The following is a 13,003-nucleotide window of genomic DNA, read 5'->3' on the forward strand; positions in this document are numbered from 1 at the left end:
AGGGGGATGGGGGGGAGGGTTTTGTCTGGAAGCACCCACCGGCAAAAATCTAAGTCAGTGCCTATGTTCTCACTGTTCTATGATTCAGTCTTAACAGTAAAATGATGGTTTGTTACAAAAGGATATGCATCAATGGATTTTCAATTACTTTAAGCCTAATAGGCAGAGCAGAATCTGGCCCATAGCATACAGATTTTACATTGCGATTGTAGAGAGTTGCTTTTTTTTTAGCAGAGCAAAGTAGCTAGATTTTATTCAAGCAGTCAGAGATTTTGGAGAAAAAAATAGGATACACTATTGTACAGCAGGTGTGCAGTGCCACCTTATTTATCTAAACCTCCTGAAGGATGGGGAAAAATGCTAAAGTCTGATGACAGATCCTTCTCATGCAATTTATCACAAAAGGATGCTACTGACAAGCTGTTAAATAGAAGAATTATATATGTGATTTCAAAAGAGTGAAGTCACGGTTTCTAAAGGATTGCCATTTTTGTGCTGTCAGCTGTAAAAATGTCACATGGAACTTTTACTAAGTGTGTTAGAAATTGATTAGTGAACTTTTGCTCCTTATCCATCAGCATGTATGTTGCAGCAGAACTAGAGCTGGTATAAACTGTTAGAGTTCCACATATCAATAGATTGATGACTACACCAAGTAAGGAGATACCTGATTATCTTCACTATTGTTGGATAACATTATTTGATTTGTGCTGCCTTTAGTCCATTTTAGTTTATTTTAAATTGCATGAAATTTACCTTAGCCTGACTTGAATACAGCTGTTGAGTATCTCTCTGTTATTGGAAGTACTTATTGGGGTATTCTTTATTAGTAAACAGAGTGGAACTAGTGAATGGAATGGTGCGGTATAAAGGTATGTGACAGAACTAGATAAAAACCAAAAATATGTAAAATCTTAGGGGAAAAAGAAATAAATAACTTATTTCCCCTGTCATGCAGCAGATAGGGCAGGGTGGCTCTTTAGGAGACTAAGCTTTAACAAGAAGGAAGACCTTTTGTAGGAAATAACATGTCATGAAGTAGGTTATCTGAATGACATTCAGCAAGCCTTAGGAAGTCGGTCAAGACTTCGGCTAAGGATCTTAGGTTTTTTTAGGAAGAGTGCTCATTGCCTCCTTGCCTTCCTGGTCTGTTCTTCACAGCCATACAGTAAACTCTGCTTTAGCCATTTAGGGTAGGATGAGTTGTCAGCTTCCACTGCAAATAATAAGCTGTTAGTAACTAGCAGTCTTATGGAAAATTGAGGGTGGCCCTCACTGAAACCCTAAAGATGACCTAAGACTAAATGAGTGTTAGAGTGGTCCTAAATTAATCTGCAATGGTAAGTTGATAACTGTGTCCCTAATGACCTTCAGATACATAGGTGGCAGGTGTGGGCTCCAGTGAGCCTCCTAAGACATGCTGAAGGACTCTTCCTGTGATCAACTAAGAAAATGTGAATGGGTATGTGTGCACCACAACCCCCACACTCCCAGGGAGGATAGCTCTTGAGCACATCCTGTCTGTCAGCTCCCATTTGCACACAGCAAGCTCAGAAATAAGATAGTAAAGCTGTGTTGTAGGCATAGCGTGTCATCACACCAGAGGCAGAGGATTAAAGAGCAGAGGTAGGAGTGCCCTCAGAGCAGCTTCCTCACCCCATTTCCGGGGTGGGCAGGACACGCTCAAAAGCAGCACACTCCAGGAACACGGAGGAAGTGAAGATGATGCACCCTAGATTTATTTCTGTAGGAATACTGTGTGTGACTGCTTTCCTGTTTGGCTTTGTGGTGCTGCCTATTGAATGGAGTTATGTCAAAGGGGGTCTTAAAGGGTTTGTTAAAAAAACCCAGCAGGAAAGATAGAACAATGACATGGGTAAGTCAGCTTCCAGTGCACAGCTTCAAGGGGCTCTATCCAGGCTAGAAAGGCTAAACCTGGGATTAAAGACCTAAAATCTAGACAAGGTTCATTTTAAGTGAGCTAGAGATGAGTGGTTTGCCAGAGGCTACAGATTCCTCCCTCCTTACAATTGAGAAGACTGGACCCAAATGAGCTACAGAGTTAGGGAGGCTAATTTAAGGGGATGTGTGTGAAGAACTGTGTATTTGTGCATGTCCTATACCTTGAGGTGAGTGAATAAATGATGCTTTGTCTAAAACAGTGGCTTTCAAGCTGTGGTCCAACTGAATGAGTCACAGTTGATTCCCAGGGCTGGAACCTGGGTCCTGGTCTGACCAGGAGTGAACTGTGGACTTGCATCATAGGATGAGGCCTGCCCACTGTAGGGGTACACTCTATAAGACCACCAGGAGCAGCTAGCCTTTTAATTGTGACACTTCTTTCCTGCTGGTATCAGGAAGTCCACAGGAAAAAAAAGAGGGTGGGGGGGGAGCCTTGGATCTACTGCCACCAACTCTTTCCCATCCTAAGGTCCATAAGAAGAAAGTAGTACAAAGCAGGAGCAATAAACTTATAATGGAAACTCAGTTGCAACTTTGGCTCTACAGTATTTCAGCTGTAGCAAACGAAATTATTGACTTGCCATTCAAAAAGAATCACCCTAGAACTGATTTCAGAAATGGAACTATTTTCCTAAATGAATTATATGTGAAAAAAAAGTTAAAGTGTTGAATTAAAAATTAAAGGACACTTTCTTTTTAAAATCCTTGGATGGAGAGTGCTGTGGATCATCAAAGTATCATGTCATGTATTTATCACATCACTGCTGGTGTACAACGGCACACATCCAGAGATCTCTCCATGCGGCAATGAAGTGCAGCCTCTCCATGGGGCGAGGGAGCAACTAGGCAGAACACCGGCAGATATCTATAGTGGGTAGGGAAGGCAGAGCCGGGGAAGTGCGACTTTCGGCCGGAGGCACCGAGGCAATCTTTCTCCTGCTCCATGAAAAGTGCCAGCAAGAACCTTTCCGCGGCCATGCTGCAACAGAGGTGTTCGCCAGACTTGTTTAACTGGCTCGCAACCTCTGAACCCGTCGTGAAAGGGCAGAGCTGAAGCCGGGCTGTGCTCCGTCACATGGCTGGGGTGTTCGGGACAAAACAGGAAGCAAACGCAGGTTCCTGGGTTCAGCCCGCTCGGCCGGAGTGAGTCAGGGGAGCAGCGCCGGTGCGAGGAGGGCTGTCTGCTCACTGAAGACTTCGTAAGTTTGACTCGCTTGTAAACATTTCACCGCACCCCCGGCGCGCAGCCGGCGCCTGAGTAGCTGCCGCGCCCGGGGTCAGCACCGCAGCCGCGCGGCGACTCCGCGCGCTCCTCCTGCTCCGGCGTTGCCTTCTGCTTCGGTTCCCTTCACCCCTTTGTGTCTCGGGCTGTGGGGAACCGCCTCCCTGCCCCGGGGCTGAGTGCACAGAGCAGGGCAGGAGACGCGTAGCTGCCGAGGACAGCTCGCTCCCCCCGCGGTCGCAGAGGCGGAAGTGCCGGGGGGGGGAGGGAGTCAGGGAACGGGGCGCCGGGGGAGCGGAGGTCCGGCTGCCCGGGGTGAGGGGAGTAGCGCTTCGCTCGGCGGCTCCCGATGCGGAGACACGAGGGGAAGGGGAGTTTGTCCCCTGCCCCGTCCGACGGGCCGAGCGGGGAGTCCCTCGGGCGCCAGGAGAGTTAAACCGGGCTCCGTTTCTGCTGGGAAGTTGTGAATGGCAGGAGACTTCTCCGCTCCGGGGAAGCTGTAGCACAGGAAACAGCCGGGGGAAAACTGGCATCGCTGCTTTCCGGGCCTCAACCGTGCGGTCCCCGTGGGATGCCTTGACTGAGTCAAGGAGAGAGTTTCTTTTGTTTTTCAAGGAGCAGGTGGTGGGGGTCTCTCTGCCTTGTGGCAGGGTTGAAGGTGCCCAGGTCCTGGGGGCTTTTAGTGTATTTCTGACTCAGGAAGGACAAATCTGCTCCGTCTTGTTGACAAGACATTACTTCAGCAGTTGTTCCCACTCAGAAGGTGATCGGAGGATGAGCTACAACTAAAATGTTTTCATTTTAATTTTGAAAAAACCCAGTGGATGAAACTGAAAAGATGATCAGAACAAAAAAAATGCAGAGAAGAGTTTGCTTCTGGATAGTGCCAATATTCTGATGTAAAACTACAAAACTGTGTGTGCTTCACTTTTCAGAAAGCTTTGGGGGTGTTGCAGGCAGGACCACTTATGGTGTGCAACTTCCCTGTTGTCGGGATCCTGGCAGAATTAGTAGGTATCTGGAGAAAGAGATGAAGTCTTCTGCTTACTCCATGGCATCCTGCAGAGCGGTTGACTGACTAGCGGCTCTGTTCATGGAGCTGTGCACCACAGCATGAGTGGGAGGTGTGTGTGGGGAGAGACTACAGACACAGGCCCAAGCGTTTTGTTCTCTCTTCTGTCATTTTTGATGTAGTCACCATCATTGTGGTATCTGAAAACCTCCCACTGCTTCATCAAAAATCTGACTGACTTGATTTGGTACTTACAGCCATTTTTCACTGCTGTACATTATCATACTATTGTGCTATTCCATAGCACAATTGAACTAAATTATAATAGCTCCATATAAAACACAGCTGTGAATAAGAAGTGCTAAGGCCACAGTGGTGCCTTAAGGTTGTCACTTGACTTTAATTTGACCTCCTCCCACATATTTGTTTTCAATAGAGTATTTAATTACACAATTGTGTAATTCGAATATTATAAAAGCCTAAGCTTGTCTGTCTGTAACGCTTTATTCACACTCTGATTGGCTGACGGAAGCAGCCAATCAGAGTGCTCCAAGCGTGGGGGAGCCCCGCCATGATGCCATGATTCCAAAGCTGCGCTGAGGACTGCTGGCCTTGGCTCCCCCTCCCCCATCCTGCAAGAGGCAGAACATGGGGCATTAGGTGGCGGTGCTCCATCCCAGCCCCCCCTCCTTCCCCCGCCACCCGTCATTGTTGACAGGCAAATGGCTAGTATTTGTATAAAGTTTCAAAATGGTACTTGCTTGTGTGATTGGAAAATGCAATGTAACAGTAGATGCATGTACCATTTTGTATTACTACATTAGTTTTATTGTACTGTAGTTAGAAAAGAGCATAAACTCCTCAGTTTGAAAGACCAGTGTGTATGCTTGCTCTAACTCAGGGGTGGGCAAAGTCCAGCCCGTGGGCCAGAGCAGACCCATGGCAACTCCATTTTGAAGCAGCCCCTGCCCATGTTGCTGTGGCAGGTTTCCATGCAGACCCCAGCAGTGGCGGGGCTGTGACACTATGGGACTAGGGTTTTTTTGGAGATCAGCCCCAGCAGCGCTGGCAAGGTGTGTGGCTTGGCAGGGAGCTGCTCCTGGGCTGGGATCTTGTGGCACTGACAACATGGTCCAGAGCCAGGGCAGAGCAGCGATTATACTGCCTGCACACTCTGGCTCCAACCATGCTGTCACTGCTGCAAGATCCCAGCCCTGCCCCTGCAGCAGCTCCCAGCGCAGCCACGTGCCCTGCCAGCACTGCTGGGGCCAATCCCCATGGAAACCCTGGCCCTGTGCTGTCACAGCCCTGCCGCTTCTGGGGCCCCCATGGAAACTGGCTGCAGCGATGTGGGCAGGCCTGCTGGGAAATGGAGTTCAGCCACCAGCCGGATCTGCCATTTTGCCCACCCCTGTTCTAACTCCTGGAAGGCCCCATGCTCCAAAGACTTGTTTTCTTTGTGTGACTTTGTGCCCTTCTAGCCCCCCTTCCCCCCGTTTATTGTAATGGAATAGGATTCTCCTTTTGGATAACAACTCTTTTATGTGGGAAGGTTTAGTAGCCCTTCTTAGTCATTCACTGTCACCAGAGGAGAATTAGTCCCCTTCTAGCAGTAGATATTGGTATTGATGAAGTGATGTTTCAGAGTGCTGGGATTCCTGGTAGTGGTGATTCAGAGAGTAGTTGATAGCAATGACTGGGAAATATTGAACTGAATTACTCTCAAACGTTATTGCTATAATGGGAATCTTTAAAAAAAAAAAACAAAAAACCCCAATGATTACATTTTGAAATGGCATATTTTTATATATTGTGAGAATATGAGATTTAGGTTCATAGAAATGCCAACAGATCTCCTGTCCTACATGATTATATGTTCTGTTTCATGTGTAAATAAAAGGAGACAGATATTCAGCTGGTGTAAATAAGTGGAGGCTTTTTGTGTTTGATACTTTGTACTAAATGGTACATCAGAGCTCTGTGTAACATCTTGAAACATTGATTGTCTCATGGAGGCTTAGATGTGCTTGACAGTCCAACTTAAAGAGGACTGGGTCATATCTATTTTAGTAAATACAGTAACTAAATGCTTTATAAAATAATGGAAAGGCCAGCACATTTACCACAGAGATGCACAATATGGTAAGGGTACTTAAAGGAAATAATGAGTTAAGATTCTCAAAGCAGCTAATATTGTACCCTTGTTTCCTTTAAGTACCCTTACCATATTGTGCATCTGTGTGGTAAATGTGCTGGCTTTTCCATTACTGTATAAAGCATTTAGTTACCGTATTTACCAAAATAGATATGACCCTGATTATAAGATGACCCCCCCCAATAATTAGATTCTGTATATGGAAAAATTATAAATTTTAATTTTCCATATCTAGAATCTAATTATTGGAGGTTTGCTTGAATTTGTCCCCCTCCCACTGCTGTAGCAGGGAAAATAAATCTGGGGGGGTGGGGCCTGGTAGCCCCTTTAACTATAAGTCAGTGGCCAAGTTGCTGGCTTTGAGGATGAGGAAAAACCTCCAGAAGATAATACATGAAGACCAAGTATACACAGTACCAGGTAGAAGGATCTCCAAAGCAATCAGGTGTTCAGAAATGCACTGTCCTAGATATAAGAGAGGAAAACAAACACAGTTATAGCAAACCTAGATTTAGAAAAAGCATATGACAGAGTTGATCATGATAACATATTTGAGATGCTTGGAACAATGGGTTTCCCAGAGAAATGTATATGTTGGATAAAGTTGTTGTATAGAGAAGTGGAGAGTCAAGTCCAAATCAATGGGCACCTAAATGGCCTTCAAAATCCACATAGGGGTGAGACAAGAGTGTCCCCTGTCACGGCTACTATTTGTGTGTGGCAAGTCACCATTGGCACAAAGAATTAGAAAAGATAAGATCATAAGCAGAGTAAAGATACCAGGAGGGAGAAAGGTAACATGCAAACTATACATGGATGATATAAATGTAGTGGCTAGAAACAAATTTTCAGTGGAAAGGGTGCTAAAGCATACATCAGAGTATGGAGAAGTGATGGGGGCTAAGCTAAATAGATTAAAAAGCACCATAAGTGGGGAGTGGGGAACTGAAGGAACTTGAAGAAGCTGGGCCTTCAAATAAGAGAGAGAGAAATCAGAGTGCTAGGGATTCCGATGGATGCTGAGGAGAAAGGTGATATAGCATGGGAAACGATGATGGCAAGGCTATGGCAAATAATTTGGTTATGGTCTGGAAGGACACAGTCCTTTGTCAGAAAAGTGGCAGCATTTAAGGCTGTGTTACTGACAATTATTCTATATATGGGAATTGTATTCCTAGTAACATGGCAGCAGATAGCAAAAGTACAGAGGGAAATGTGTGTTCTTCTGGAATGCCAAAAGAGAAAGGTTGGCTAGAGCTGAACTGTACAAAGCAAGGTGGGGATAGATGGGGACTGTTGGATTGGGGTTGTTTGTCCAAGCAAAGTATGTTAGTACAATATTCAAGGCAGTAACAGAGGGAGAGGGGAAAGCAGCACATATCACCTGACTTCACCCAGCTGCAATTCTGAGGAAATGGGGAGTATATTAGACCTCTTTGAAGAGTCCATGGGCATGATAGCCAGTGATTCATTAGGTTAGGATGGAAGGATTCATGCAGAGGTATAAAATAGGGAAGGTAGGACTGAAGATCCTGAAGGATCATAAGAAATTGATGAAAGCGGTAAGGGAGAGAGACAGGATGGTGCTGGTGGGAAACTTCACAGAAGAACAAGTGAAGGTGTGGGGAGTAGTGGCAGGTAAACCACTAAAAAGGGAACATGCTGACCTAGCATGGATAGTTGTACTTCTCTCACTGGCAAGACATTTCTTACAACACAGATGGGGCTTGAGAAGCTCATCAAGATGCCCAACGGGGAGGTGCAGGGAAGAAGAAATGGTGGGACGTGTGTTTTGGGAGTATACATATGTATAGGGGGTGTGGGAATGGGTCCACTGCTTCCTGAGTGTCACCAAAATAAACCTGTCATACCAAAGAGACTGGACAAAATGTTATTAAGGACTTTATTAGCATGTGTTACAACTAGTTTATAGAAAGTAAGAAATAGCTGGATGTTTAAGGTGTTGGCTTTCACTGAAAGAGAGTGCCTGAAGCTGGGGCTGCATGAACTGAAATATTACATCGATCTGGACAAGGAAGAGATTGGAGAGGAAGAGTGGAAGTGGAAGAAGAAGGACTAGATGCTTGTTTCACTAATTCAACAGAGAGGATTGATGGGAAGGAGAGAGAGTTTCAGGTGGTTACTGAGGTAACAGATTTTCATGGGGTTCTGTATGAAGAAAAAGATTTCTGTAAGGGTTAGTTTTTTGGGGAAGTTGATGTATGTTGCTTACAGGTTTAATATATGTAGGTATATGGTTTTTGATATGTAGTTGTTTCTATGATATCAAGTCTTGGTAAAACAAGGATGCTCAATATGTATAGCTTAAATGTAGGGTGATGTGTGTTTTTAATATATATAGATAAATATTTTATATATGGAGACCCTCGCCATTCGTGGGGGATACTTTCTTGAGATCCCCACAAATGGTGAAGTCTGTGAAAAAGGCACTGTGTTAATGAAAGCCATCTGCATTCATATACACAAGCACTTATTTGATGAGTATGTTGCTATAGTAGTTTTTGATCTAAAACCTATATGAATACACTTACCTCCATGAAAATAACCAATCTTGAGTTAAAATGTCACTTCTGCAGCACATGAGCACTTTGCAACAGTGAGTAAATGGTTGCTTTATTCAATTAGATCTGCAGAGTAGGTTAAACAAATATTTTTCTGGGATGGCTTATGCAGGGATGGTCCTGCCTTGATAAATGTGTTGAATTAAATGACCTTGTGAGGTCCGTTTCAGCCTTATTCTCCTGTGATTCTACAGTGGGAATTTTAGGTAGGCAAAATGTCATTAGACACTGGCTAGCTCAGTGGTGTTCATAGAAAATTAAGGTTCAAAGGGACTTCAGGAGGTCATCTAGTAGTCTAACCCCCTGTTCAAGTCAAGATTATCCCAGCCAAATATAATCTCAGCCTTAAATTACCTCCTAGTTTCTTGGGAAAAGTACCCCAAAATTAAATAACCACAGATGGCTAGTGTTATATTCACCCACATAAAAAGGATGACCATATTTACAATCTGAATAACCTTTATTTCATATGTAGAAAACAAACTAAGAACTAAAATGACATCTCAGTAAGAGAATATTCAGCAAATATCTCTTTCTGCGTACTACATTAGAACACAAAATAGAAGCAGCAACAAATGAAGCTACTTTCCATTTAACAGTACAGTTTTAAATGAAACAAGTCAGAACAGATAATATATGTGTATACAAGAGCCATAGGAATAAAGGTGCTTCATCCCAGGAGAGGGGTTCCATACAGGAAGGAGACGAAGCTATCCTGGGTTAGGGCACTTTTACATTTTTTGTTTCTCTATTTCAGCAAAAAACTGAGCACATTACACTAATGAGTGGAAAAATTGGTGCAAAAAGCATGTGTAGTGTCCTGTCCTGACAGAATGGTTGATTTACTGAGTCAAGAGCTGAAGTGCTACCCTCTGAATCACTAAACGATGTGCTTTTGCTAATGCGTTAAAATGGTCTAATGCACCTTTTTCTAGTACCTCAGAATGGAGGTACTAAATTTAATGCACCTTAGCAAAGGCTCATGAATGACTGTGTAGGTGCACCCACTGTGTCCTGCAACACCTTAGTTTTCCTTTGCGGTCTCCTAGCCAAATAATGATCTTACTTGTGGTTAGCTGCGGGGTGCTAACCACTGCCAGTGGCAACTTGTGGAACCCTGGGGCACCAGCTAGACCCATCCTTTTGGTTCTTTTGGGCTAATGAGGACCCTCAGGATCCGAGTATGGGGATACCTCCTGTAACAGCACTCTGACAGAATAGGTAACTATTTATAATATTTATTAGGTACAATATATATTGATAGATACGCATTTATATTCAGATATTTCCATATATACATACATTGCTATCTATTCTAAGGTTTAATTCATAATGCAGTTAACTTATGGAATAATACTAATGCACTCAATGCTTATATATATAAAAAAATAAAAAACTTGGTAACAACATAGTATATGTATGGGTAGGTGATCACATCCTGGTAGGTCTGATGTAGACACCCAAAATAACAGTCTTTTGGTTGATTACTGTTGTCTTGATGTCACCTTAGTTCAGGCAAGCATAATCAGTCAGGTGTGGGTGCGATGGGAGCTCTTTTGATGTCCCCAGGGCCCTACTCCTGATGACAGCTGGTCCCATGCTTGGCCTCCTGTAATACATAAACAACCTCCTCCCCACGACACCCCATTCTGCCCTTCAGACGGGGCTGGTGGGTCTACTTCCCTGGTTGCTTACTCCCTCAGGGCCCCCACACGAAGGTCCACTACAAGAGGAGAAGACTATGCCTACTCACCAACTCCGAGCCCCAAATGCTTCCCCTTTAATCAGACCTAGGGCTCACCTCCAGGCTGTGCTCGCTTCCCTCACTCATGCGACAGGTGGCTCAGCTCCTGCAGCCTCCAACACTTGTCACTCTGGCCCCCCAGTGAGATCCCTGCAGTCTCCTCACGGCGGTTTGTCCCTCCCTCAACTCCCCAACTATCCCCAATGGCCCACCTTCTGCACCAGATCCTGGCTGCAGAATTCTGGGGCTCTGAAAGGACCCTGTTTCCAGCCTCGGGTGGCAGAATTGCCCCAGTCCTTTTGTTCTGGTGTCCCCAGGGGGACAAAAAAATCTCCCAGGTGCAGCCTAGTTTTGGCTCACCATGGGACACCCCCTATGGGTGAGTATCCCTTCTGTTACAGTCTGTTACACTTAGTTTCTGGTAGCTAGAGAAATCAGTCACTGGTAATACCTAATGAACTTTTCTTCTCTCTGTCAGTAAACTCAATGTATGCATTTGTGTGTGTGTGTGTATGTATGTATATATATAGTATTATGACAGAGGGGGCACATCTACCATACAGCAAGCTACAGTGAGATAGCAATCATGTGGGACTACATGTGATCGCCAGCTACATCACCGTAGTGGTGAAATCTAATTGTGGGCCGCACACATGGTGCAGTAAACACCCATACTACACCACGCTTTAGTACTTCCAAAAGTACTAAAGCACAACATCGTAGGAATGTCGCCCTACAGCAACGTGTAGGTGCACCCAAGGAATAATACAGAGTAACACCTTGGAGACTAGCTTGTTTGGAGAGGCACAAGCTTCCATAAGCAACATCCTACCTTAATAGTATCTGATGAAGTAGGTTATTGCCTACAAAAAATCATGCCTTTGAATCAGTTAGTATGTAAGGTGCACTCTACCCTACCATTTGCCAGACTGCAGACTAACATGGTTAACCATTTGTCTGTTCATACAGTGTGAAGTGACTGACAAAGCCAATAAGGCTGTTTGAAAATTCTGGGACAGGTTCTTAGTTGGAGCAAGTCATTGTATTTCCTTTGTAGTTAGTGGAGCTGTGCTGGGTTTACAGCCACTGCAGGGCATAACATGTAGCCCACAATTTTTACAAAGGCCTCAATACCTCCTGCTGGGGCCTAATTTTTTCAACACCAAACATAATTATTCAACACATCCTATTGAGACTGATGAGTCCTGCTGTGTGCTTTTGAATATCTGGTTGTTTTATTCAGGTTTCTAAACAGAACTGAGGGTTTGCTGGTCTGTTGTTTTTTACTTTATCTGATCTCCTTCATGCTAAGCAAGTTTGAAAATGCGGGCCATGTCTCTTTTATTTAATTTTTTTTAAGCTTTGCCCCATGAAGGGATGCAGTACTTAAGGAGTCCATAGAGAACCTGTCAGTTACAACCTAGAATATTGGATAGTTTCTTATCTGTCTTGCCTGCATGATGTTAATTTAAACTAGTATCCCACTGCATTTTGAATGTACGGTTTTCTATCCATGAAAATAATATTAAGCATAGCTTTAAATATTGATCTGAAGTCTTAAGGCACCAAAAGTTATCTTCTTACAATCTATCATAAAATATTCATATCTGTGAAGTCAGGTGGATTCTGTTCTTTCATTTGGTTGGCAGAAAAATCAAATATCTTTTGAAAGACTTTTTATAAAGAAAATTTCTTATTGAGTGTATTTTTTGCATACTATAAGATTGGCTTTTGTGAGGTTTTTTCCACCATAAGTCTCAATGTTTTGATGTAGAAGGTGTTAAGACTCATTATTTTTGCTTCTGCAGTCTTGAATTAAAGTTTCGTTTTAATTTTTAAAAAGCCTTACTTAACATTTAAAAAGAAATTTAGAAAAGCCCCCTTGTCATGCTGAACAAGATATTCTAACTTCCAGCTTCCTTCAGGGAGAAACACTAAACAATGACTAGCGCATCTTCTGACTTTTTTTTGAAATTTATTTCAAGTAAAATTTTAATTTTTATGTCATACTCCCTGTCACAATATCTGTCTGTAAGGGTGCACCAATAGAGATTTTGGGGCCGATACCCATAGCCAAGGAGGCATATTGGCCAATAGTGATCCAATTTCTGATACAGCTGCGTCCAGCTAGTAAGTCTGTTGTGGTGAAAGGGGGGCGGAGATCAACATGCCAGGGCAGGGTGGACACGGAACAGACCCACAGCTTGTCAGGAGGGGGAGTTGGGGAGCAGCTTCTGCCACTGCAGGCCACTCACCTGGCGGCTCCCGCCGCTGCTCCCACCACTTGTTCAGGAGGGCACCGGGGGGGGGCGGGGCAGGGAAGGGG

At 44.1% G+C, this 13,003-nt stretch overlaps 1 protein-coding gene across 4 annotated transcripts in view; it reads left to right on the forward strand.

Moving 5' to 3' along the window:
• Positions 1-13,003, forward strand: part of TANK (TRAF family member associated NFKB activator) — a 44,378-nt gene that overhangs the window by 2,541 nt on the left and 28,834 nt on the right. The window contains exon 1 of one of the 4 annotated variants that reach the window (XM_019522701.1): positions 2,695-3,161. The exons of 1 other annotated variant lie outside the window; for it this stretch is intronic. The gene's annotated coding sequence lies outside the window, so the exon portion shown is untranslated. Of the gene's footprint in view, positions 1-2,694; positions 3,162-12,783; positions 12,808-13,003 lie in introns of those variants that run through there. 2 more of the 4 variants (XM_019522698.1, XM_019522700.1) reach the window with 2 other exon arrangements.

The sequence above is a fragment of the Gavialis gangeticus genome, unplaced genomic scaffold (assembly GCF_001723915.1).
Source record: "Gavialis gangeticus isolate Ggan-Ray unplaced genomic scaffold, GavGan_comp1, whole genome shotgun sequence".
NCBI classification, from domain to species: Eukaryota; Metazoa; Chordata; order Crocodylia; family Gavialidae; genus Gavialis; species Gavialis gangeticus.